Source organism: Hyla sarda, chromosome 1 (assembly GCF_029499605.1).
Source record: "Hyla sarda isolate aHylSar1 chromosome 1, aHylSar1.hap1, whole genome shotgun sequence".
Taxonomy (NCBI): domain Eukaryota; kingdom Metazoa; phylum Chordata; class Amphibia; order Anura; family Hylidae; genus Hyla; species Hyla sarda.
In genome coordinates this window covers 376,660,316-376,686,702 of record NC_079189.1, presented here as the reverse complement: position 1 = coordinate 376,686,702, position 26,387 = coordinate 376,660,316, and the positions used below count along the sequence as shown (strand labels likewise).

Here is a 26,387-nt window from a genome sequence, read left to right as displayed (position 1 = left end):
GGGTTAATCATGGTACCTCATGACCTTTGGACTGGTCTTATATACCTTCTCAGGTTTACCCCTAGGGGACTAAACAAGCACACCTGTTTGATTTTTTACCTTGTTGCACAAAAGCAAATGTAATGCATAAGACTAGGCGAAATTCTTCCATCGCTCCATGGTCGATTGTAGATGTTCATGATCTTATTGTAGATACTATTGGGTCTGCATGGGCACCAGAGCAAAAATCTGAAAGTAAATGAAAAAAAAAAAAATTATTCTCTTCACATTCTACCAAACCACAGTAGACTGCTAATATACTATAAACAAAGAACAAATAGAGGAGTGTATCAAAACAAAATCCAATCTAATCAATAGTTTTCAAGAGTCATCTGCACATGTGCAACCAGTAGCATAAGTCACACTAAATGGGCGTGCAGCTATGTACTCTTTTTGGACACCAGGGAATACTCTTACTGGCCAGTTATTACTATATCACCAAAGTAAGTACCGTATATACTCGAGTATCTGCCGAGTTTTTCAGCACGATTTTTCGTGCTGAAAACGCAACCCTCAGCTTATACTCGAGTGAACTCTCCGCCTGTCAATCCCTTCATCAGTGGTCTTCAACCTGCGGACCTCCAGATGTTGCAAAACTACAACTTCCAGTAAGCCCGGACAACCATCGGTTGTCCGGGCATGCTGGGTGTTGTAGTTTTGAAACCTCTGGAGGTCCGCAGGTTGAAGACCATTGCGGCCTTCATCATTATCCAGCCCCCCCCCCCCCCCTTTTGTTTTGTACTCACCTCCTCTCGGCAGGACGTTAGGGTGAGCTTGTCCGGGCCATCTATGCAGGGACCGTCCGGTGGGGATGGTTTGTCATTGCGGGCTGTCCATTTTTGCCGAGGGGGCCTCTTCTCCGCGCTTCGGCCCTGGCCCCGGAGTAGTGACGTTGCCTTGACGACGACGCACAGGGACGTTCATGCGCAACGTCCCTGTGCGACGTCGTCAACCGCAACGACTAACCATCCCCACCGGACGGTCCCTGCAGCATAGATGGCCCGGACAAGCTCACCCTAACTTCCCACCGAGGGGAGGTGAGTACAAAACAAAAGGGGGGGGGGGGGCTGGATGATGACGAAGGCCGCAGTGGTCTTCCACCTGTGGACCTCCAGAGGTTTCAAAACTACAACACCCAGCATGCCTGGACAGCCGGTGGCTGTTTGGGCATGCTGGGAGTTGTAGTTTTGAAACCTCTGGAGGTCCGCAGGTTAAAGACCACTGAGGAAGGGATTGACAGGCGGTGATGATGAAGGGGGGGGGGATGATGACGAAGGCCGCAGTGGTCTTCAACCTGCGGACCTCCAGAGGTTTCAAAACTACAACACCCAGCATGCCTGGACAGCCGATGGCTGTCCGGGCATGCTGGGAGTTGTAGTTTTGCAACATCTGGAGGTCCGCAGGTTGAAGATCACTGATGAAGGGATTGACAGGGGGTGATGATGAAGGGGGCATGATGACGGGGGGTCTGGATGATGACGGGGGTCTGGATGATTACATGGGGCATGATGTATTTCCCACCCTAGGCTTAAAGTCGAGTCAATAACTTTTCCTGGGCTTTTGGGGTGAAATTAGGGGCCTCGGCTTATTTTCGGGTTGGCTTATACTCAAGTATACACGGTAAAGAAAAATACTCTTACTGGACAGTTAATACTATATCCCCAAAGTAAGTAAAAAAAAGTACTCTTACTGGCCAGTTATTACTATATCACCAAAGTAGGTAAAGGAAAGTAAAAACATTTTCATAATACACTACAAAGATGTATTATATTGCATTTTGAGTTCATTTTCTTTTTTAATGAAAACAACTTTAATCTTTAAAGTACAATACCTTTAATGTAGCTATTGATGCGGTAATCCTGTATCATTTCCTATAGATAAGCACATCATTAAAAATAAAGTAGATTCTCCAATATAATCTCCATTAATTCTCAAAAATGCAAAACCCTCTAATTCATTGTGAACATCTACAATTTCACACAGCACCTGTGCAAGAAACTACCAAGTTAAAGGGGTTATCCAGGAAAAAACTTTTTTTTATAGATCAACTGGTTCCAGAAAGTTAAACAGATTTGTAAATTACTTCTATTAAAAAATCTTAATCCTTTCAGTACTTATGAGCTTCTGAAGTTAAGGTTGTTCTTTTCTGTCTAAGTAATCTCTGATGACACGTGTCTCGGGAAACACTCAGATTAGAAGCAAATTCCCATAGCAAACCTCTTCTAAACTGGGTGGTTCCCGAGACAGGTGTCATCAGAGAACACTTAGACAGAAAAGAACAACCTAAACTTCAGAATCTCATAAGTACTGAAAGGATTAAGATTTTTTAATAGAAGTAATTTACAAATCTGTTTAACTTTCTGGAGCCAGTTGATATATATATATAAAAAAAAGTTTTTTCCTGGATAACCCCTTTAACTTGGTAGTTTCTTGCACAGGTGCTGTGTGAAATTGTAGAAATGGCAATTGCAAATATTAATAAGACACAACAGGATGGAAATCTTAGAGGGAGAGATAAATGCAAGTGTTCTCGCCTTCAAGCCCAAAGATAATAGAGCTATTTGAAATATGAAGACAATTTTTAGTAATACAAAAATAATTTCAGCAAATGGTGTGTAGAAGTCTTAGCAATATACAGTAAATGACAATTTAGAACCGCACACATTCAAGACACCCAGTGGGGTAGAAGAATATACCAAAACACAGCATTATGTTGGATAAAGTCGATGATTTTGTAACAAGTAAGCAAAACGAGTCAGCCAGAAAAACCCAATGGCCCTTAGCTGTCATCAAGTTATATATTTCCATCATTTTCTCAGTTCTCATTATACACTCAGTCAGCACTGATGAGAATATCTGCAGAATGTGTGTTCGTGTGTTACTTTCAATTTAAAAACATGATAGTTTCATTCAATTGTATAAAGCCTGCTGAGAAAAATTCATGTAAATAGAGACTTGGAAGAAATATAAAAACCTCCATCTCTAGCTCGAGGTGATCAATCATTGTAATGATAACCGGGATAATTACATATTGAATATCGCTAAATACAAACATACATATTTATAAAATAGCGTTAGGACATAATCTTATTGGGATGTAGACAGAATATGAGATACAAGGATAGGGCGATTAACAAATGCAAGACATCATTATCATCATTATGGTACAAGAAGGTCAGCGAGAAAATCATTAGACAGATCGTCCACTTATATATTTAAGTTGACAGTAAATCTATATAACGGGGCATCTTCAATCACTCTATGGATTTACACCTAAAAAATGAATCTAAAAAGATGCATAGTCTTTCATTAGCCAGAATGGAATGTTTACTGAATGTGAGAATATAAGAGGGTAATTATCATGCAATTCAGTACACTGCAATGTGTACTGAAGATACACAGCTGATTATAAGCTAATTGGGTAATCTGCAATTTCCTTTTTTTTTTCTACTGTAGATGATACATTTGCTAATTACTTCCTAATTAATACAAGTGGATATCCTGCTAATTTCAGATCAGCAAGCTAATCCTTGTTCCATAAATTAAAGAACTCATTATGTTCTGTTGTTCTAATTGATAATGAAGGGGTCATTTGCAAGAATTTGAAGATGTGAGAAAAATATTTGTGGATAAATAGGATGTGATATGGGCAGGGTGCATAAAAATGTGTTGGTAAATGCACATTAACTCATCTTGCCATTAGTGGATGCATATATTAAAGACATTTAGTAAACAATAGACTGATCTAGGGTAGGATTTCCTAGATATATTCTTAAAGGGGTACTCTGGTGAAAAACATATTTTTTTAAATAAAGTGTTGCCAGAAAGTTAAACCAATTTGTAAATTACTTCTATTAAAAAAATCTTAATTCTTCCAGTACTTATCAGCTGCTGTATGCTCCAGAGGAAGTTTTTTTCTTTTCACATTTATTTTCTGTCTGACCACAGTGCTCTCTGCTGACACCTGTCTGTCTCAGGTACTGTCAAGAGCAGGAAAGGTTTGTTATGGGGATTCGTTCCTGCTCTTGACAGTTCCTGGGACAGACAGAGGTGTCAGCAGAGAGCACTGTGGTCAGACAGAAAAGACATTTAAAAAGAAAAGAACTTCCTCTGTAGTATACAGCAGCTAATAAATACTGGAAGGATTAAGATTTTTTAATAGAAGTAATTTACATGGAAAATTTCTGTGTGGGCATTCCACTGACAACAGAGCATTGGCAGAACATGCCAGCGCTAGGACCAATTGGAAATGCGCTGTCTCATAAACGGCAATGCATTTCCATTCAGACTCTGCAGAAAGAATAGACATGACTATTCTTTCTGCAGATGCCAGTATCTGAATTTTCACAGAAATTGGCACAGAAATACTGCCAGTGAACAGTGCTGCAGACTCCCATTGAAATCAATGGGACTCAGCTGCTGCGGGATGTCCACATGGAATTCTTCTGCAGGATTCTGTGTGAACATAGCTTTGGGATACCACAGGCCTAAAGAAGGACTGTTATTTAAAAAAAAAAAAAAAATATATATATATATATATATATATATATATTCTATAATTTGCTTGACAACCTAGAAAAACTGTTTATTATGCCCAGAGTTGTATCTAGCATTTCTACACTAGGTGCAAAGATTCAGAGGGAAATTTATTTTTGCGTGTGTAAATTAAGTTTTTTTTACCCCCATTTGCCTGTGGGTACGTCACATGTGCTTCCCTTACATTCATTAAAAAAAATGCATTTTCTTCAAATATCTCAGATGTAGACAAGTTTCAAAGTGAGAATCGGACTGGCGTGAGATTGCTCAAAAATTTGCGACAATTTTTAAAAAGTTGCAGTTAATAAATCCTCGACCACTACAAGGAGCTAGCCATGCCATACTACATTCAATTTGTTTTTCTAAGTGAGTCCAATTGCAATGCCCAAAAATCTGTAACTTTCTGACCCATTGAACAAAAAACATTAAAAAAAACTGTAAATCCAATGATATGTTTCCCCCTCAGTGTGGTGTCACACATACAGATACACTCATACAAAACTCAACTAGTCATTGCCGTAAATGTTGGCACCCTTGAATTTTTTCTAGAAAACAAAGTATTTCTCACGTAAGAGAATTGCAGTAACACATATTTTGCTATACACATGTTTATTCCCTTTGTGTGTATTGGAACTAAACCAAAAAAGGGAGGAAAAAAAGCTAATTGGACATTATGTCACACCAAACTCCAAAAATGGTCTGGACAGAATTATTGGCACCCTTTCAAAATTGTGGAAAAAAAGGGAATAGTTAATGCTCTGAGCAAATGTAAACTCGGGTGGAGTTATTTAGCCAGAGTTCTCCTGCATTCTGGTGCTGGTTGTTGAGTGCAATACTAATATGTCTGTTTGTGCTATATTCTGACTATGTCTGCTTGAGTATTTCCCTTGTATTTATCTTGTACTTTTATCTGGGTTTTTAGCCTTGTTATATATTGTATTTTAGGCTGGATATTCTGTCAGGAACCAAGCAGGGGACAGGGAGAGTAAGCCCTAAACTGACCCTAAAACATCTCTCCCTGTCCTCTGGTCGGTCCCTGACATTCAGCTTTCGGCAGTGCATTGTTCTTATTAATGGCTTTTTTCCGGAAACGTTCAAAATATTTATTTTGTACATTCGGATCGATCCGAACATACAAATTCGATAATATTCGTACGAATATGCATTAGTGATTAAACGAATTGCACATATCTACAAACTATACGTCGACATTTAAATGAAATGAAACGCTATGGCAGGAGACCCTGGAGGACCCCACTGCTGACACTAACACATAAAAAGCAAGACTACATTTTGACAAAATGAACTTGAGTAAGACAAAAGCCTTCTGGGAAAAAAACATCTTGTGGACAGATGAGACCAAGATATAGCTTTTTGGTAAAGAACATCATTCTACTGTTTACCAAAAATGGAATGAGACCTAAAAGGAAAATAACACAGTACCTACAGTGAAATATGGTGGAGGTTGAATGATTTTTTTTGGGTTGTTTTGCTGCCTGGGTGCCTTGAATGTGTGCAAGGCATCATGAAATCTGACGATTACCAAAAGATTTTGGGTTGCACTGTACAGCCCAGTATCAGAAAGCTGGGTGTGCGTCCAAGATCTTTGGTCTTCCAGCAGGACAATGACCCCAAACATATGTCAAAAAGAACCCAGAAATGGATTGCAACAAAGTGCTGGAGAGTTCTGAAGTGGCCATCAATTAGTCCAGATCTAAATCCCATCGAACACCTGTGGAGAGATCTTAAAATTCCTGTTGGGAAAAGGCGCCCTTCCAATAAGATAGACCTGGAGCAGTTTGCAAAGGAAGAGTGGTCCAACATTGCGGCTGAGAGGTGTAAGAAGCTTATTAATGGTTATAGGAAGTGACTGATTTCAGTTAGTTTTTCCAAAGGGTGTGCAACCAATTATTAAGTTAAGGGTGCCAATAATTTTGTCCAGCCCATTTTTGGAGTTTGGTGTGACATTATGTCTAATTTGCTCTTTTTTCCTCCCTTTTTTGGTTTAGTTCCAATACACACAAAGGGAATAAACATTTGTATAGCAAAACATGTGTCATTGCAATCCTTTTCTGTGATAAATACTTCATTTTCTTGAAAAATTTCAGGGGTGCCAACATTTATGGCCATGACTTGTACATTTGTCACTCCCTCAAAATATAACTATAAATCACTATACAGTATTTATATATATATATATATATATATATATATATATATATATATATATATAGCACCACCATACCACACACAGACATAGTACCACTATGTTGCACCCATTTATAGTACCTCTATATAATATATACACACATACTGTATATACACACATAGCACACAGACATCAGTACATATTTAACATCCATAGGGATACAGATTTCAAACACACACACACACACACACATATATATATATATATATGCAACTTTCACACACTACACATTACACATATATACATACACATAATAAACCCCTATATTCATAAACATTACAAACTCATACATACATATTACACACATATACAATTCCATTACACACTTTGCACATGCTTACCTCAACTACAGAGCCAATCCCTGAAGTGGAAAGAGATCCATGGTGATTTAAGGACACTCTTTCTCTGCAAACTGCCTCTGTCCTTCCCGAGAGATCTTAAGCCTTGAAGTAACAGCGGATAGCAAGAAGGTCTGGTTGTTGTAGCTTACAGAACTGAGGAAAAAGAGGGAGGAGAAGAAAAAGATCTCCCATCATCATTATATGCTTCCTTCCATATCCCCATCGAACTGCGCCCAAGGTAAATGCTCTATCCTCACTCTTTGCAGCTGCTAATAGTGTATGCCAAGCAATTGCTTTTGAGAGTATCGAAATATTAAATATTTTAGGTCAGTGCCAGAATATTCAGTGTCAAAAAGTGTAAAAGACATAAAAAATCCACAAATTGCCTTCCTCTGAGATTTATTCTAGCACATGTAATAATACATTAAGGAAATTACATTTTAATGTCCAATTCGGGTAGAGAAAAGTGAATGCTGAACTGGCACAATTCCTACTTAAGTCAATTTAAAATTCTAGAAATATATAATAGCAGTTGGCATCTTGAAGAGGGAAATCTGTAAATAAAATTAAAATAAATCTGAAAAATGGGAACTTTTGCATTTTTTATTTGTATCAGAAAGAAAGGAAAAGAAGATCAAAACGGTATTGCTTAGGCTTTCCTAATAAAGCATACATCTCCCATGATGCCTTTGCATAGGGGGCATGACATAGCACCAACCCCACACTGAATCTTATCTAAGCACAGCAAATGGTAACCCAGTGACAGAACTTATTTCCGTAATTCACACTGTAGAGTATCAATCCATTCTAATTTAAGGCGGATTTAGCCTGTCTCCTTAGGTTTTTCCCTGTGATAGGTTTCTCCCTGCCAGCTCTTACAAAAAGTGTGAAGCGGCATTTCATAAGAATATTCTGGAAATTCTGCACACACAAGCTGTAGAGACAAGCAGTGTGAGTCACAGGAGTTTTATAACTGCTGATAATTATTGTATGGACTCACCTACAATATCACTGCACTCTGGCAACTTAGATAATATACAGTTGATTTATTTTTACTATTTATTCATTCTAAAAACTGATGCTTTTGCTTCATACATCCCGATCTCATCCTGATAACAGTCTGTTAAAGCAGCCATATTGGAGCTCTTCAGGATACTTGAAAAGCTGGGTGGTACATGGCTTTTCAAGTCTCCTCAATGGGTTCCAAGTCGAACACAATGGGTTTGACAGTGTACAAAACAGAAATGATAAAAAGGATAATGAGATGTATCTGGAATTTAGGAAATGATCAGGATTTGAAATGCGGTAGCGTACCAGGATTTGTAAAATAATAATGCAATTGCTCCAGGATATCCAATTTAAAATGTCTTTAACAGAGGTATGAAATTCTGCATAATAGGTGCTTTCAGTAGTGTGGCATGCTTATGAAGTGTGGAATAGGATTGCAACTCTACAACCTTGTGCCTTCTCTCATGTTTTTGATTGGGTAGCCAAACTGGATAACACAATGGGATGATATCTCTATATTATGAAGTCTTCATATTGGAAAAAGTAAGGATTGATCAGGAACAGCTGATCAGATTTTTTTTCCCATCCCATAAAATGTTGTAATGCCAATTGATGTTTATGAGTGGGGATATTTTACAAGTGATCTCTAAGGTGTCACTGGGTGAGTCACATACACTGTGAAAAATGATTTCTATTCCAATAATTAAGTACACCAATTTCCAAGGTAAACTGCTTTGGCTGGTTATATCACCGAGTGTCTCAAGACTGAAGCCAAGTGCGATCCAAATATTCCTGAGATTATGATACACAATGCAACCCCTAAAATAGATAATATAAACTGTACCCCTGAAATAATTATAATACACATTGAGCCCTTGAAATGAATTATAACACACACCATGTCCTTTGAAAAAGATAATAATAATATGGTGTAGTATCTCCTAATATGAATTGTAATGCAAATTGTCTCACCTGGAAAATAATAGTGCTTTCAGCAAATTTTTAAATTATTGTTCACAGACCAAAAAATTTACAGATTTGATTCAAGTTACTGAGCAGAAAGAAGGGGTGTCACTGCAGCAACAGTATAAAACTTAACCTTTAATTGTTACCTTGTTAAAATACAAAACCCCAATAGTTACAACAACAAAAAAAGAGAAAAAAAGTATCCTTGTGGGTTCAAAAACAATGCAAAAGTCAATAATTAAGATTGAGAGAAAGGAGCCCAGGTCACATATATATAGAAGATCAATATGCATCTAGACAGAATAGACTCAGATTTCCCAGTAAGTTATTCCACAGACACATTGGATCTCAGTAATAATGGACCCATGCATCAGCTCCTGTCCCAATGATAAGGGACAAATTCATAAATTCCTGTCCCAACGCGTTTCACCTGGAAGGTGGCAGGATCTTCAGGGGACCAACTGGGACTACAACAGACAAAAACTTAAGCACCCATATAAAATGATAACACTGGCCTAAGCAATATCACACTGATATTTCAAACATTTAGAGCAGGTACTCAGTGGTAACCCGTTTAATATACATCAGACAAGGTCAACATAGTGATAGACATATGCTCCCAATGGAGCAACTTACAATACCCCTCATGCCTAAGGTGTTAAGTCCCTGTTCTCATGTTATTATTTATGAGAACATTGCAAGACAGCTGCAATCATCAATAAGACCAGCCCAGGAACTTTCGAATATATTGGGAGAAGAAGAATATTAGATCAACCCAGAAACTTTGGAATATATCTTTGGAATTGATCGAGAGAAGGAATGTATAAGACCAGCTCAGGAACGTTAACTTTCATTGGGGAGTAGGGGGGGCATGGTTTAGATTAAACCAAGAGCTTTGGATTTATCTTGGGAAATAACCTGCCAAAAATAGAAAGAATACACAAAATTATTAGTATTTGTGGTTCTTCACAGTTCCATTGTTGACTATCACAGTTATTTATTTATTTAATATTTTTTTTATGATAACATGTTTTAATAATAAAAAGGATTATTAATGAATAAATATTATTTAAAAAAACAGGGAAATATTTTGGAGGAGTAAGAAAAAAATCAGCCAACGGAATTCTCCATTCTGTGGTATTCCACTTGCTGCAGAGTCCCATTGTTTTCAACTTGATTCTGCTGCTCTGTGCACACTACAGAATTTTTACAGCCGAATTCTGTCTACCCAATGAATGAACATGTTCATTCTTTAGCCTAAATTGTGCCTGACTGTATTGCTATCTATGAGGCAGTACATGTCTGTATGGCCCTACCACAATGGTGGTGCCTGCTGCAAGTGGAATTCTGCCAGTTCAATTCCGCCAATATCCACAGTGAGAACGAGCCCTTAAAAACCATTATTGCATGTGAAATATTATGTTCAGGGACCAGACTATGCACATTGTGTACATCAAGGTGATCAAATTCTGATGAGTCAATTGCCTGCATATGCCCTATCTAGAACAGAGACATATAAAATTGGGCCCTACAGAGGCCTATTATACTATCAGGACTTATTCTGTCCAGACAAATAGTCTTATGTTGCAGCAAATCTGAGCATTTTCCAGGTGGAAGATATTTTACAGATAAAACTCTTTAATTATATTAATGTATGAAGTCAATTACAAGTGGAATACCATTTATATTATTATGTTTTCATTCTGTACACTAGTGCTGCTTTTTGTAAAGCTTGCAGAAGAAAATAAATGAGGAGCTGGAAGTATTCAGACATGCTGTAAGTGATACTTTAATGAGGATTTAATTATTCTGGCATAAAAAGGTAGGTAAGCTAAATAAAAACAATTTATACAGACAGCATCTCTGCAGCTGCGACTGGAAGAGGACGGCATGAGCTTTTAAATAATAGGTCCTTAAATCACAAATTGATGTGGGAGTGAATAATGACACCCAGGTGGAAATCTTTCAGCCTAGTACTGTGCCGAATACCTAATGACTTAATTACTTCAAATGCAAAATTTTAATTCCGAGTAAGTGTCATCACTGAGATTACATTAAAATGCAAAGTAAGCCACCAAAAAAGTGTCAAATAGCATAACTAACTACTGCACAACAGTAGTGTAGAATATGTTCTTTTATCTTGTGTATACACAATATTTGGCAATGGTATATAGCAGAAGCTAACAAAAACATTACAATAATGTAATTAAGATGGTATTATTGTTAATTGTATGTGCCTTTTTTCCCAGTATTTATATATTATGAACTTTCTGTGCTGTTATATGTTAAATTGTATTATTATGAAAATATTCTCCTCTCAATAGACCTCAACTGTATTTCCTGTATTGATACGGAATCTGACATAAGACGGAAACCTTCTGTATGCCTTTGTATAATTTGGAGATATACAAAGGTCCAAGTGGGCCCAATGCAACCCTATATGTGTCATATTAGGGATCCGTACAACTTGGAGGCAGTACGAGACCATGAAACTACTAAGAGATTGTACAGAGCCATAATATAGTTATGTTCATTAGGCCTTTAGGGCCTTTTGCAAGGGCCAATTATCAGTCAAATGAATGTTCATAGGAAGGCTCGTTCATGTCAGTGACAAGCCAAAGAAATGGGCAAACAATTGCTCACCAGTTGATTGTATAGTTTATGCAGGCCTAAAAATTATTGTTAGTCGGTCACACATTGCTCTGTGTAAACGGGGGAGATGTACAACCAACAATGGTGAAAATGAAGAATGAAGAAAATGAAAGATCCAGTGATCATTGGTCACATTCAGGGTAGGAAACCATGCAGCCTTGATCTCACAACCAACCACTGTCCCTGCCTACTTGAATGGTCCACCCAAACAGCAGTCCCCTACTGGATGACAGTCCCTACCCCTGACTAAGTGCATGGAAGTCAGATTAGTAAGACAAATCAGGTGAGCAATATACAGGCAAAAACAGTACAAAATAACAAAACCAGAGGCAGAGTCAGGACAAGCAGTGGGTCAAAACTATACAGTGGCATAGTGCAAAATCAACTGGCAAAGGCAACATCAAAAAAGAGGAAGAAGGTGAGTGTCAGGATCCGGGTTGGCGGAGGGTGAGGACACTGGAAGTGGATCCTCTGTACCAGAGAGGTGATGGCGTGGGCCGTACCAGGGGATCGGAGTCTAAGGGGTTACTGGTATTCACCAGAGCCCTCCGCAAAGCGGGATGGACTTGCTGCGGCAGGTAACCCCCAGGTCGTTCCTCCCAGTAGCGACTCAACCTCTCTGGCGGCTGAGATGGCGCGGTACAAAAGGACAAGGCAAGGCAAGGTCAGACGTAGCAGAAAGGTCAAGGCAGGCGGCAAGGTTCGTAGTCAGGGGCAACAGCAGAGATTATGGAAACACAGGCAAGGACACTCTGGAACTCTTTCACTAGGCACTAGGCAACAAGATCCGGCAGGGACAGGAAGGGGAAGTGATGTTTTATAGGGAAAACAGTGATTGGACTAGATTGGGCCAGGCACCAATTAGTGGTGCACTGGCCCTTTAAATTTCAGAGAGCCGGCGCGCGCGCGCCCTAGAGAACGGTGCCACGCGCGCCGGGCAGGGACAGAGGAAGGACGGAGCAGGTGAGAAGAGACATGGGATGCGATCCGTGAGCGGGCACGTCCCGTCCCGTGGATTGCATCCCCTCCGGTGACAGGGTAGCAGCGCTCTCGGTCAGCAGCGGGACCCGGAGCGCTCGGCGTTACAGTGAGGTTACAGAAGGTAAGAAGATAAGTCAGGTACAGGAAATACAGGAATGCTAATGATGGGAACAACCTTTATGAGGGGTGGAGGAGCAGAGCAGGAGCTGAATTTAAATATACCACCACTAAGAGGTATGAGCACTAGTGTTCAGCTGATTGGCCTAGCGCTCCCCACTTCCTAACTGGCTGTCTGGCCACGTTACTCATTTACAGTGCAGTGCAGGGCCATTGTCAAGGCAATGGGAAAATCTGCCAGATGTTCTTAACAGAGGACAGAGACATTGCTAATATGTTAATTGAACCCCTTTGCGCAATGGAGTTAGTAGATGGTGTTCTGGGCTTCCCTACCTTTATCCCCCTCTGCTACAATATGCCTGCCCACCTCGTTCTTACATGTGTAAAGACTCTATGAATGTTTATGAGATGGGTGGACATATTGAAGTAGGGGGGAAGGAGGCAGGGAAGCTCAGAACACCAGTTCCTGCCACCAATGTGCAAAGGGGGTTAATTAACATATTAGCAATGGAACTCCCTGAGCAAGTGAAAGCGTAACAGCATAGTGGTTGGCACTTTGTCTGGGTAGGTGTGTAAAGCATGCTGTCCCATGTCTATGATGTAACAGTGATTTTTGCTTCTCTTAGATCCTGGGACAACCTGGAAGTTTTGTGGCCTGGTTTTCATTGCTACCAGCTCCTTTGACTTCCATGTGTGTCCATCTTTTGTCCTGTTTTAACATCTAAAAACGGACATTATTTTTGCTATACTCCAACATTTTGTATCACTACAATACATTCCAGCCATTAGTTCCTTTGTTTTGGTGTTCTATTCCCCTATTGATCTTTTGCATATTTATGTTTCAATCTATATGGGATGGTTGTGATGTTTTATTACCTATGCTCTGTGTCATTTTTCTGAGTGCTGCTGATGCATTTTATTTATTTTAACTCCAAGTTATGTATTCAATAAAGCTTTTTTGCATTTTTCACTATTTTGGTTGTTGGGTGACTATAGGTATTATTTATTCATATTAGCAATAGACCCTAATACAGCAGATACCTCCAGAACTGGACCACTAGTCCAGGTGAGTAATACATTATTTTAAACCAGTTCAACCATACCTGTGTATTGGGTTTAGTGTGGGTGAAATAGGTGCCAGAACTTTAAGCTGTGTTAAAGGCTGCTTAAGCAAACTCAGATGCAGGATCAGGACTCATTTATTGCACATCAGCCATTTTAAAAGGGCACTTATTGTAATATTTAGTTCTTCCCAATTTGTAAGACTTAAGCCCTAAGGAAGGTCAACTTTAAGTGACTGTGTGGGGTCAAATAAGAATTAAAGATTGTTTTTGTGATGTACACCCCTGGATACATATGAAATAGATAGATAGATAGACAGACAGACAGAACCCAATAGACAATAACTTTAATTTCAAGTACTTGAGTAAACCTATTCAAATTACTTAGTCATCCCACCTGTTAAAGACATTTTATCCCCTATCCAGAATATAGGGGATAAGATGCCTGATCGTGCCGGGGGGGACCCCCGCAATCTTTCATGCAGCACCCCGCTATCATCATCCTCTGGAGTGAACATCGCTCCAGGTCTGAGGAGTCACAATGACGGGGTAGGAGTATCGTGATGTCACGGCTACGCCCTGTGTGAGGTCACGCTCCGCCCCCTCAATGCTAGCCTATACTCCGGCCCTGTGATTGTGATTCATCAGACCCGGAGCGATGTTGCTGCATGAAAGATTGTGGAGGTCTCCAGGGGCGGGACCCCCGCGATCAAGCAACTTATCCCCTATCCTTTGGATAGGGGATAAGATGTCTTAGGGCCAAAGTACCCCTTTAAGGCTAAGTTCACATCAGTGCTGTGCTCCGTTCAGAGGAGCTCCACTGGCTAAGACCATTAAAACTATGGGACTTAAGCATAGAAAAAATGCTACAAGCAGTAATTTTTTCTCTGCTCAACTTCTGGGATACAACAGACTCCAGATGGGAGCCTGACAGACCCCGTTAAAAGTCAATGGGACCTGTTGGGACCCGGCAGTGTCCGTTGTGCTATGACCCATTCAGGGTCCATTTAGCACAAAAAGAAAAAAAGAAGCTAAATAGACCCAGAATGGGATAGAGTCTAACGCTGATGTAAACTTACCCTTACATACAGTATGTAAAAAACAGATCAATGTAAGAAGGTGATATCATAGAGGAAGAATCTGGCCACCCACATAGGTATTTTATAGTATCATTTGTTATAAGATATGCATTTATATTTTGTCAAAGCATAACATGTAGTATATGGGTAGAGTTGCCGATACTTACTATAGGTACCTCAAGGATGGTAGCTGCATGAGCTGTGTTACACTGAAAAAGTTTGTGGTGAACATGAATAATGTTATGAGTGCAACTGTCATAATACTCATAAATTAGGCTGGGTTTACACAATGTAAAATGAAAATAAACAAAAAATAAAAAGTATAAATTTAAATCAGCTAATAATGTGTTCTATGAATTATCAGCTAATAATGTGTTCTTTGAAAGTCTGTGGAAAAGTGTCCATCAATATTGGACTTACAAACATTTTTTTTTAACCCCTTAAGGACTGAGCCCTTTTTCACCTTAAGGACTCGGCCATTTTTTGCAAATCTGACCACTGTCACTTTAAACATTAATAACTCTGGAATGCTTTTAGTTATCATTCTGATTCCGAGATAGTTTTTTCGTGACATATTCTACTTTAACATAGTGGTAAAATTTTTTGGTAACTTGCATCCTTTCTTGGTGAAAAATCCCAAAATATTATGAAAAAATAGAAAATTTAGCATTTTTCTAACTTTGAAGCTCTCTGCTTGTAAGGAAAATGGATATTCCAAATATTTTTTTTTATTCACATATACAATATGTCTACTTTATGTTTGCATCATAAAATTGATGAGTTTTTACTTTTGGAAGACACCAGAGGGCTTCAAAGTTCCGCAGCAATTTTACAATTTTTCACAAAATTTTGAAACTTGCTTTTTTTCAGGGACCGGTTCAGGTTTGAAGTGGATTTGAAGGGTATTCATATTAGAAATACCCCATAAATGACCCCATTATAAAAACTGCACCCCCCAAAGTATTCAAAATGACATTCAGTAAGCGTTTTAACTCTTTAGGGGGTTCACAGGAATAGCAGCAAAGTGAAGGAGAGAATTCAAAATCTTCATTTTTTACACTCGCGTGTTCTTGTAGACCCAATTTTTGAATTTTTGCAAGGGGTAAAAAGGAGAAAATTTTTACTTAAATTTGTAGCCCAATTTCTCTCGAGTAAGGACATACCTCATATGTCTATGTTAATTGTTCAGCGGGCACAGTAGAGGGCTCAGAAGGGAAGGAGCGTCAAATGGTTTTTTGGCGGGCATGTCACCTTTAGGAAGCCCCTATGGTGCTAGAACAGCAAAAAAAAAAACACATGGCATACCATTTTGGAAACTATACCCCTCGGGGAACATAACAAGGGGTAATGTGAACCTTAATACCCCACAGGTGATTCACGACTTTTGCATATGTAAAAAAAAATAAAAATTTTACCTAAAATGCTTGGTTTCCCAGAAGTTTTACATTTTTAAAAAGGGTAATAGCAGAAAATACCCCCCAAAATTTGAAGCCCAATTTCTCCCGATTCAGAAAACACCCCATATGGGGGTGAAAAGTGCTCTGCTGGCGCACTACAGGTCTCAGAAGAGAAGGAGTCACATTTGGCTTTTTTGAAGGAAATTTTGCTCTGGGGGCATGCCGCATTTAGGAAGCCCCTATGGTGCCAGGATAGCAAAAAAAAACACATGGCATACCATTTTGGAAACTAGATCCCTCGGGTAACGTAACAAGGGGTAAAGTGAACCTTAATACCCTGCAGGTGTTTCACGACTTTTGCATATGTAAAAAAAAAAAAAAAATTACCTAAAATGCTTGGTTTCCCACAAAATTTACATTTTTACAAAGGGTTAAAGCAGAAAATTCCCCACACAATTTGAAGCCCAATTTCTCCCGATTCAGAAAACACCCCATATGGGGGTGAAAAGTGCTCTGCTGGCGCACTACAGGTCTCAGAAGAGAAATAGTCACATTTGGCTTTTTGAAAGCAAATTTTGCTCTGGGGGCATGCCGCATTTAGGAAGCCCCTATGGTGCCAGGACAGCAAAAAAAAAAAACATTTATTTTGGAAACTAGAGCCCTCGGGGAATGTAACAAGGGGTTAAGTGAACCTTAATACCCCACAGGCGTTTCACGACTATTGCATATGTAAAAAAAATATATATTTTTTTACCTAAAATGCTTCTTTTCCCAAAAATTTTACATTTTAAAAAAGGGTAAAAGCAGAAAATACCCCCCAAAATTTGTAACACAATTTCTCCCGAGTACGGTGATACCTCATATGTGACCCTAAACTGTTGCCTTGAAATACGACAGGGCTCCAAAGTGAGAGCGCCATGAGCATTTGAGGCCTAAATTAGGGATTTCATAGGGGTGGACATAGGGGAATTCTACGCCAGTGATTCCCAAACAGGGTGCCTCAAGCTGTGGTAAAACTCCCAGCATGCCTGGACAGTCAGTGGCTGTCTGGCAATACTGGGAGCAGTTGTTTTGCAACAGCTGGAGGCTCCGTTTTGGAAACCGTGGCGTACCAGACGTTTTTCATTTTTATTGGGGAGGGGGGCTGTGTAGGGGTATGTGTATATGTAGTGTTTTTTACTTTTTATTTTATTTTTTTGTGGTAGTGTAGTGTTTTTAGGGTACAGTCGCACGGGCGGGGGTTCACAGTAGTTTCTCGCTGGAAGTTTGAGCTGTTGCAGAAAATTTGCCGCAGCTCAAACTTGCAGCCCGATACTTACTGTAATCCTCTGCCCATGTGAGTGTACCCTGTACATTCACATTGGGGGGGGGGGGGGGGGGGACATCCAGCTGTTGCAAAACTACAACTCCCAGCATGCGCTGACAGACTGTACATGCTGAGAGTTTTAGTTTTGCAACAGCTGTAGGCACACTGGTTATGTATCACTAAGTTTGTGACCTTACTCAGTGTTTCAAAACCAGTGTGCCTCCAGCTGTTGCAAAACTACAACTCCCAGCATGTACGGTGCATGGTGTAAGGTGACTGCTGGGAGTTGTAGTTTGCAACAGCTGGAGGCACACCGGTCGTGAAACACTGAGTTAGGTAAAAAAAAAACTGAGTTTCACAACCAGTGTGCCTTCAGCTGTTGCAAAACTACAACTCTCAGCAGTCACCGACAGCCAATGGGCATGCTGGAAGTTGTAGTTATGCAACCAGCAGATGCACCACTACAACTCCCAGCATGCACTTTAGCTGTTTGTGCAAGCTGGGAGTTGTAGTTATACAACAGCTGAAGGTACACTTTTCCATAGAAAAAATGTGCCTCCAGCTGTTGCAAAACCATAAGTCCCAGCATGCCCATAAGGGAATGCTGGGAGTTGGGGTGGTCTGCCTCCTGCTGTTGCATAACTACAGCTCCCAGCATGCCCTTTTTGCATGCTGGGAGCTGTTGCTAAGCAACAGCAGGAGGCTGTAACTCACCTCCTGCTGCTGCTCCGTCGCAGGACTGTCCCTCGCCGCGGCCGTCGCTCCTGGGGCCCCGATCCCAACATGGACGGCGGGGATCGGGGTCCCCAGCACCCGGGGTCGTCTTCCCGCACCCGCTCACGTCCTCCGGAAGAGGGGCGGAGCGGGTGCGGGAGTGACACACGCAGCAGGCGCCCTGATTGGTCGGCTGGTAATCCGGCCGACGAATCAAGGCGATCGTGAGGTGGCACCAGTGCCACCTCACCCCTGCAGGCTCTGGCTGTTCGGGGCCATCAGAGACGGCCCCGATCAGCCAGTAATTCCGGGTCACCAGGTCACTGGAGACCCGATTGACCCGGAATCGCCGCAGATCGCTGGACTGAATTGTCCAGCGATCTGCGGCCATCGCCGACATGGGGGGGCATAATGACCCCCCTGGACGATATGCCGGGATGCCTGCTAAATGATTTCAGCAGGCATCCGGCTCCGGTCCCCAACAGGCTAGCGATGGGGACCGGAATTCCCACGGGCGTATGGATACGCCCTGCGTCCTTAAGGACTCGGAATGCAGGGCGTATCCATACGCCCTGCATCCTTAAGAGGTTAAATAACGTGTGCACTTTTCCTTAGGCTTACATAGAACACAAAATGAGATTTTAAAAAACCCGAGCTTAGTCACCACCTTAGTCAGGAACAAATGTTTGCCTTGACCGTATTGCAGTTGCAAACAAATGCAAAAGAAAGATGCAACAGTATCCTGAGAAGTTAATGGGGAATTCCAGCCTTTGACATCTCTTATCCCTTATCCAAAGGATAGAGGATAAGATATCTGATCACAGGGGGTCCACCCGCAATCTCCATGCAGCACCTGGCATTCTGTGGCGGGTGCTGTTCCAGAGACAGAGAAGTGACGCCCCCTCCATTCATGTGTATGGGAGGGTCTATGATTAGATAAATTATTTTGAAATGTTACACTGCTTTATTGTTGTAATACAACACTATGTCAAGGTTGCTATATATGTTTTTCCATTAAAGCAATCAAATCAGCTATAAAAAAAATCTGTACAAATTTGCCCTTAGCTTTCAAGATACAACAACTTAATGGTGATCACAATATGGTACATTACGAATATAGATGACAGGAAAGCACTCACCATACAACGTGGTGGTGACAAGCGGATGCAGCAGTGGAGGTAGGGGGGTGGGGGGTAAAGATCGGGACAGACTGTTTCACACCTTCACAGCGCCCCCTTCACAATATGCCAATACAACAACTGAAAAGCTAATAGTAGCCAGCCAGTTGGGTGAGCAGAGCACTAAAAGCATTTTGTCCTCTATTAAGTGTAACCTTTGCGTACATCTAAGTGGTGTACCATTGTGTTCCTGTTAAAGTCTTAAGGGCCTAGATATTGTGAAAGGCCAGCCACCTGCTGGTGTTCTAGACAAATACTGTTTTAAGCGTACTGGAGCGCATTGTCCTCCTCTCATAAGTGCATACCACATACGTACATCTAAGTGGTGTAATATTTTGTTCCTGTTAAAGTCTTAAGGGCCTAGATACTGTGAAAGGTAAGCCAAAAGAAGACATCTGCTGGTGTTGTAGACAAATACTGTATTAAGCATGGTGGAGCGTATTGTACTCCCCTCATTCACACTAAGTATGTCAGGCAGAGAAGTGTTAGGACATGCACAGAGGAGTGGCAGAGGCCAAAATTCAAAAGGCAGAGGTCGCAGCAGACTAGGGGCAAGTGGAAGCAGGAGTCGCAGTGAGAGGTCTGAGCTCCCGATATCAGCTAGGTGTCATGACTAGACCAGCAACCCATCTGCCGTCATTGTTTGGTTAACACGGTCATCCACTTCATCACAAGTGACATCTGACACCCCCAGTCAACAGTTGGTTGGTTCCTCAAACACAACCCTCAGTTGGCATGGCCCGGGAGCAGTCCCATCCTCCCATTGCCTCTATCCTATGCTATTCCCTCCCCCACAGAAGTATCTTATGCTGTTGGTTCAGCTCCACTATTCACTGAGGATGATCTACTAAAGGGCAGTCAGCAGCTACTGCCCAGCCAAGAAGTGGAGGAGACATCCGCCGCTTCCTCTGCTAGGTGGGCAAATAGTGTTAAGGAGAGTGGTGTGGGAGATTGTGTTGCAAGCATTCAGGCTCCTGAAGCAGACACTGTTGAGAAATCTGAGGAGGACATCAGTGATGTACAGACACAACTCGATGATGATGAAGCCGATCGCACTTGGGAGCCAGGTGCAGAAGGGGCTTCATCATCATTAGGAGACGAGGGTTGCAGGTTTCCCGTGAAGCTGCAGCTGAGCCAGCAAGGTGGTAGCATGGTTTGCAGTCAGCATGGTGGCAGAAGTGAAAAGTCTGGAGCCAAACATACACAGGGTAGACCACCTGCTTCGCAGCAACCTTCCTTCCCGAGAGTAGTGGAACAGGGGTTCCTGGAGTCAGCGGCAGTAGCAGTCAATCAGTGTTTACTGTTGGTGGGAAAATCAGCTACTTGGAGGTGTGGCAGTTTTTCATCAAGCATCCGGAGGATGTTAACCTGGCCCCATGCAAGATTTGTCGGCAGAAGGTGAAGGGTGGCCAGGGTCCGAATGTTGGCACCACGGCCCTTCGTCAACATATGCAGTATCACCATAAAGTGGCCTGGGAAATTTGTGGCTCTGATGTGGTGGTCAAGACTGCTCCATCCCCCCCAGTGGCACGCCACTCCCTCTTTCAGCCAGCCAAGGCTCCACCACCTCAGCCGAAGGGAGCTGTGTGTCATACCCATCTTCTGTCGCTCCAGATGCTGCTGCTCCTCCTACTTCGAATCAGTCATTCTGGCAGCAAACCATCGGTGAAGCCATGTCAAAGAGACAACAATATCCGCCCCCACTCATCTAATGGCACAGAAGCTGAATGTGTTCCTGTCCAAGTTGCTGTTGCTGCAGTCCCTCCCTTTTCAAGTGGTGGACTCTGCACCTTTCAGAGAACTGATGGCTTGTGCCGAGCCGAGGTGGAGAGTCCCAAGCAGTCATGTCTTCGCGAAGAAGGCAGTACAAGCCCTGCACAATTTTGTGGAAGAGAAGGTGGGCCAGTCCTTGAGCCTGTCGGTGTGTACCAAAGTGCACAGCAGCGCCAATGTGTGGAGCTGTAACTATGGTCAGGGACAATACATGTCCTTTACAGCCCACTAGGTGAATGTGGTTCCTGCACAGCCACAACAGCAACTTGGACAGGTCACGCCGCTTCTGCCTCCACGCTCTCAGGCAGTTGTTCCTGTGACAGTGTGCTACTCCGCCTCCTCATCCTCCACTGTGTCCTCATCCTCCACTGCATAGACAAGTCTAAGTACCTCTCCAGAATACCATGTGTGCAAGGAACGGCGGTGTCACACTCTTCTTCACATGGTTTGCCTTGGCGAACGGAGTCACACAGGGGAGGAACGGGCTAAAAGTCATTCATAAAGAAATCGAATCATGGCTTACTCCATGAAAACTGGAAATGGAAATCATGGTGACCAGCAACGGGAAGAACATCTTGTCTGTGCTGTGACAAGGAAGCCTGAGACATGCACCCCGCATGGCCCATGTGTTCAATCTGGTTGTCAAGAGGTTCCTGAAGTGTTCCCCCATTTGCAAGACATATTAACAATGGGAAATAAACTTTGCATGCACTTCAGCCACTCGTACACCGCAAAGCACACCCTCCTTGAGCTGCAGCGTCAGAATGGTATCCCCCAACATAGTCTGATTTGCGACGTTTCCACACGTTGGAAATTCCACCCTCCATATTTTGGACTAACTATACGAACAGAGAAAAGCCATCACCGATTTCTTGATGATCAAAGCGGATATGGGTACTTCCCTGTGTAACTTCATTGACAACCAGTGGCAGCTCATACGTGACACCTGCTGTTTGCTCAGGCCCTTTGCGGAAGCCACATTATTAATCAGTCGCCAGGATTACGGGATGAAAAACGTCATTCCACTGCTTCATGTACTACAACATGTGTTGGAAACAATGGCTGTCCAGGGCACTGGAGATGTGGCACCTAAATCTCACGGCCACATGAGCCCTGTGGGGGCTGAACTGGAGGAGGAGGGGGAGTGGCACAGTGGAGCACAGTTTAGGTTTTGCAAGATAGGTGGTTTTTCTAGTCATCTGACAGGAGTGAAGGAGCAGGAGCTAGAGGAGCTAGAGGGTTATGAGGAAAGCTAGACAGAGGACCCAGACATACCGTGGTAGTATGCAGTGGAGATGGAGGCAGGGAGTCCCTCCCAGTCACTTGCACAAATGGCACGATGTATGCTCACTTGCTTGCATATTGACCACCGAATTGTCGCCATTCGGCAGCAGGATGACCTCTGGCTCTCCACCTTGTTTGCTACCGGCACAAAATTGAGGCCTTTTGTACACCCACTGAGAGGGAGGACAAACTGCCACCATATGTTCTCCTTGTGCTGATGCCACTTCCAGGCTTTCTCATTCTGCCACCATACGTTCTCCTTATGCTGCTGCCACCTCCAGGCTGTGTCATTCAGTCACTATGTGGTCTTCTCATGCTTCCGCCACCTCCAGACTGTGTCATTCAGTCACTATATGGTCTTCTAATGCTGCCGCCACCTGTACTCTGTGTCATTCAGCCACTATATGGTCTCCTCATGCTGCTGCCACTTCCAGGCTCTGTCATTGTGCTGCTCTGACACAGTTATTCTAATAGCGTTACCTCTGATCTGCATGTCATACGGAATAACAGTATTATTTCACTAACCCAGCACACACCATATGCGTGTTACAGCAAGGCGAAGTGTTCTACACCCCTATTGAGGCTCTCTGTAGGCCAGAATTAGGCTGAATCGAATTTTTCAAAATAAAAATGTCAACAATGGAATAAGCATAGTCTAAAATTCTCTAGAGAGATTAAAAATCCATATTATTTACTGAGAAGTTTCTTGGCTATAGGCATTGCACTTGCATCCCTATCTCATTATTGTTTTTATATATCTCCCTTTGGATATCTTAATATGAGAGCCTGTAATTCATCAATTCTGAAAGCTGTTTTTAACAGATAAACTTTATTATATTATTACTCAATATTCCACTAGTCATTCATTTTAACATTATACATAAAACTTGGTAGTAATTTTATAATATTGCCATTTATTACAATGAATGTGTCAGGGAATTTTTAATACTGTTCTAAATCTAATTCAGATCCCAGCAGAGTGTAATGATATTGTCTTTTCTAAAATATGGAAATGTAAAAATTGATTAACATATCAGTAGGTAAGGTGGGCAAACAGTGTATCTGTCTTTTGACAAAACAATCAGTACATGAAGTCCTCGGATATAGCACACATGTTAGGTGGGTTTTGCTGTTGATTTTTTTTAATTACTGAACCCGGTGATTTTCTCGCTTTAGGCCCCCATGTAGCAACATAGTATACACAAGTACCTATTCAGTACCACAAGAGCACCTCTAGAGCATCTTGTTTGTCCCACTGATACAGAAGGATGCAAGTAAAAAAAAAAACAGCCATGTCTTTCCAATATAGAGAATGTAGTGGCCTTCACTAAAAGACCATGAAGCTGCATGGAGCGCTGAGAGCCTGCAGGTCGGAAGTCCTCTGAGGTGTCACCCAAAGATGGAGAGCCATAAAAGCTAGTGATTTTCAGAGACTGATCATAAAGAAACCAGGGCTACTTACTTTCAGGAGCAAAATAAAGGTCCAAACTAGTTTAACAATTGGTAACATTGCCTACAACCTGGTAAAAAAAAAAAAATATATATATAAGAATTAACTTACTTATGTAGCATTTCTACATGTGCTGTTTATTGATTCATGACTAAGGAAAATCCCCCGATATGTAGCGTCAGACTCAACAGAGGCCAAGTAAGGAATGACTCCAGTGTCTAACTAATTGTGAAAATGCTAAAATGAAAAATATTGTTGTCTTGCCGAAACAAAGAATAAACATAAAGAAAATACAAAAACAATTCAGATCTGTGAGTTTCTTTATTGGATGCCTCAAATTTGTGGTTTCCAAATGCCCTATGTTGCACTAAACATAAAAACAAAACAGTAACTGCACACCACCTAGTTCTTTACAATATATGTTCATTAATGTTTATTGCATATATCTTGTGGAGGTAACCTGGTCAAAGGTTATTACTAACTCAGGCTGGGAAAGAGCATGTTTTGTGAGTGGATAAGAAGAACACCAATTTGCAAATATCTTCTACCTGCAAGTATAAAATGGTTTGAGATCCACCAGATACAATGGGGGGAGGGGTTGAAATCTACTCCAGCTCATTTCTGGGGTAACTTGACATTTCTGACACATGGACAGCCACATATGTGACAAATGTATAACATTTTTCGCACTTTAGTTCAGCTCAGTTTTTATAAACATCGGCCTATGAAATGCTGCTCTGTGTAGAATAAAAGTTAATGTAGATAGCAGAGCAAAGAGCACAGAGCAGAGCACAGAGATAGGGCAGCCAAGGCTGAAGTGGCAGATATATTAAGAGGCATGCGCTCCTTAATAAATCTACTGAACGTGATGCCAGAGGGATTTTACTGTTAAATGTTAAGTGCCATTCTTAGTATATTTCCCCCAGTGGGCTTAAACTGCATACACAGCATTCAGAAGGCAAAATGTTTATGTGTGTTTACTACTTGTACATTCAGAAATAAGTAGTGGAACAACAAAAACAAAAAGGTCTGCTTCCTGTTGCACTATTGTTGGCTCAAACAGTTCTGACATAGAGAACCGCTAGGAGTGTAGTAACTAGAGATGAGCGAATCAAATCTGATTAAGTTGAATTTGTTCCAAATTTCATGAAAAATTCGATTCGGATCAATTTGAAATAACAAATTTCTTCATTAGCGACACCCCTGCGGTGGAAAATGTGGTTATAAAGTTGGTCTTTTGTTTGTTTAATTGTATCGCACAGTCAACTTTTTTCTTTTCTTTGTCCGGGACAAGACACTCTTTTTGTGATCTGTGTTGTACTTTTCTCAGTGCTTCCTTTATGATTAGACCAGGGTATCTCTTTTCTTTGAATCTTTTTTCCAGGATTTTCGCCTGTGTTTTAAAGGTTCCATTGTCTGTGTTTGAATTGACTGTAGGGTGCCCACTTTCAAAATCCAGATAACTGTTTACATCAACAGTTTTGAAGTGAGTTGATGTGATGAAGTTTTCAGAATTATGGCTAATACACAGGTCCAGGAAGTGGATTTCTCTATTGCAACATGCAGGGACAGCGCATGCGGCGACAAACGGGTCCGCAGCCTGCCAACAGTGGGCACTCATACATGAGACCTCAGGGCCTCCTAGAAGTTACAAGGTTCCAATACCTAATATGAATATCACAAACCTGGCGCACCAACCTGCGGAGAGTTCCTCATCTTGTTAATATTCGCAACCTGACCGCAGCCCAACAGCAGTGGGCACCTTCTAATGGAGACCTCAGCGCCTCCTAGGAGTGACGAGGGTGTAAGTGCTAATTTAACCAATACAAAGGTGTGATACCAAATCTATAATTCTGCTTTACATACTTTAAGTTTTTAATGTTTGTTAACTTCCTTATGTGTAAAAAAACTTTTTGACAAAATGTGTTAATTACAATGACCCGGTGACCCGGCAGCAGTTCTATGTCGGTCCACAGGTGTATATTTAAACGAGCGGGAATATGCTCTTTAACAACCACTGCCTGATGAAGAACCCGGTCCGGGTTCGAAACCAATGTGTTGCACCCTTCTGTTTTACCAATAAAGGCAAATTACAGATTAGACATTCTTATAATATGTCAACAAAAGTTAGATTTTCTGGCGGACAGGAGGCTCATATCATTGCATTATCTTTCTTTAATAAGCTCAATAGCAGAAAGAACAAGATGCATTTATTCATACAATACTGAAAGAAAAAAGATGCAGGTCACCTAGCAACCTGACCGCACCCCTTCCATATGCCAACCAATGATAACAG

At 41.5% G+C, this 26,387-nt stretch overlaps 1 long non-coding RNA gene across 1 annotated transcript in view; it reads right to left on the bottom strand.

Annotated features, from left to right (window-relative positions):
- LOC130275588 (uncharacterized) overlaps window positions 1-26,387 on the bottom strand; it is an 85,080-nt gene that overhangs the window by 28,248 nt on the left and 30,445 nt on the right. Inside the window, exons 2-4 of the long non-coding RNA XR_008844833.1 lie at window positions 7,126-7,278; window positions 1,871-1,910; window positions 100-228 (exon numbers count right to left, since the gene is read on the bottom strand). This is a non-coding gene — a long non-coding RNA (uncharacterized LOC130275588). The remainder of the gene's footprint in view (window positions 1-99; window positions 229-1,870; window positions 1,911-7,125; window positions 7,279-26,387) is intronic.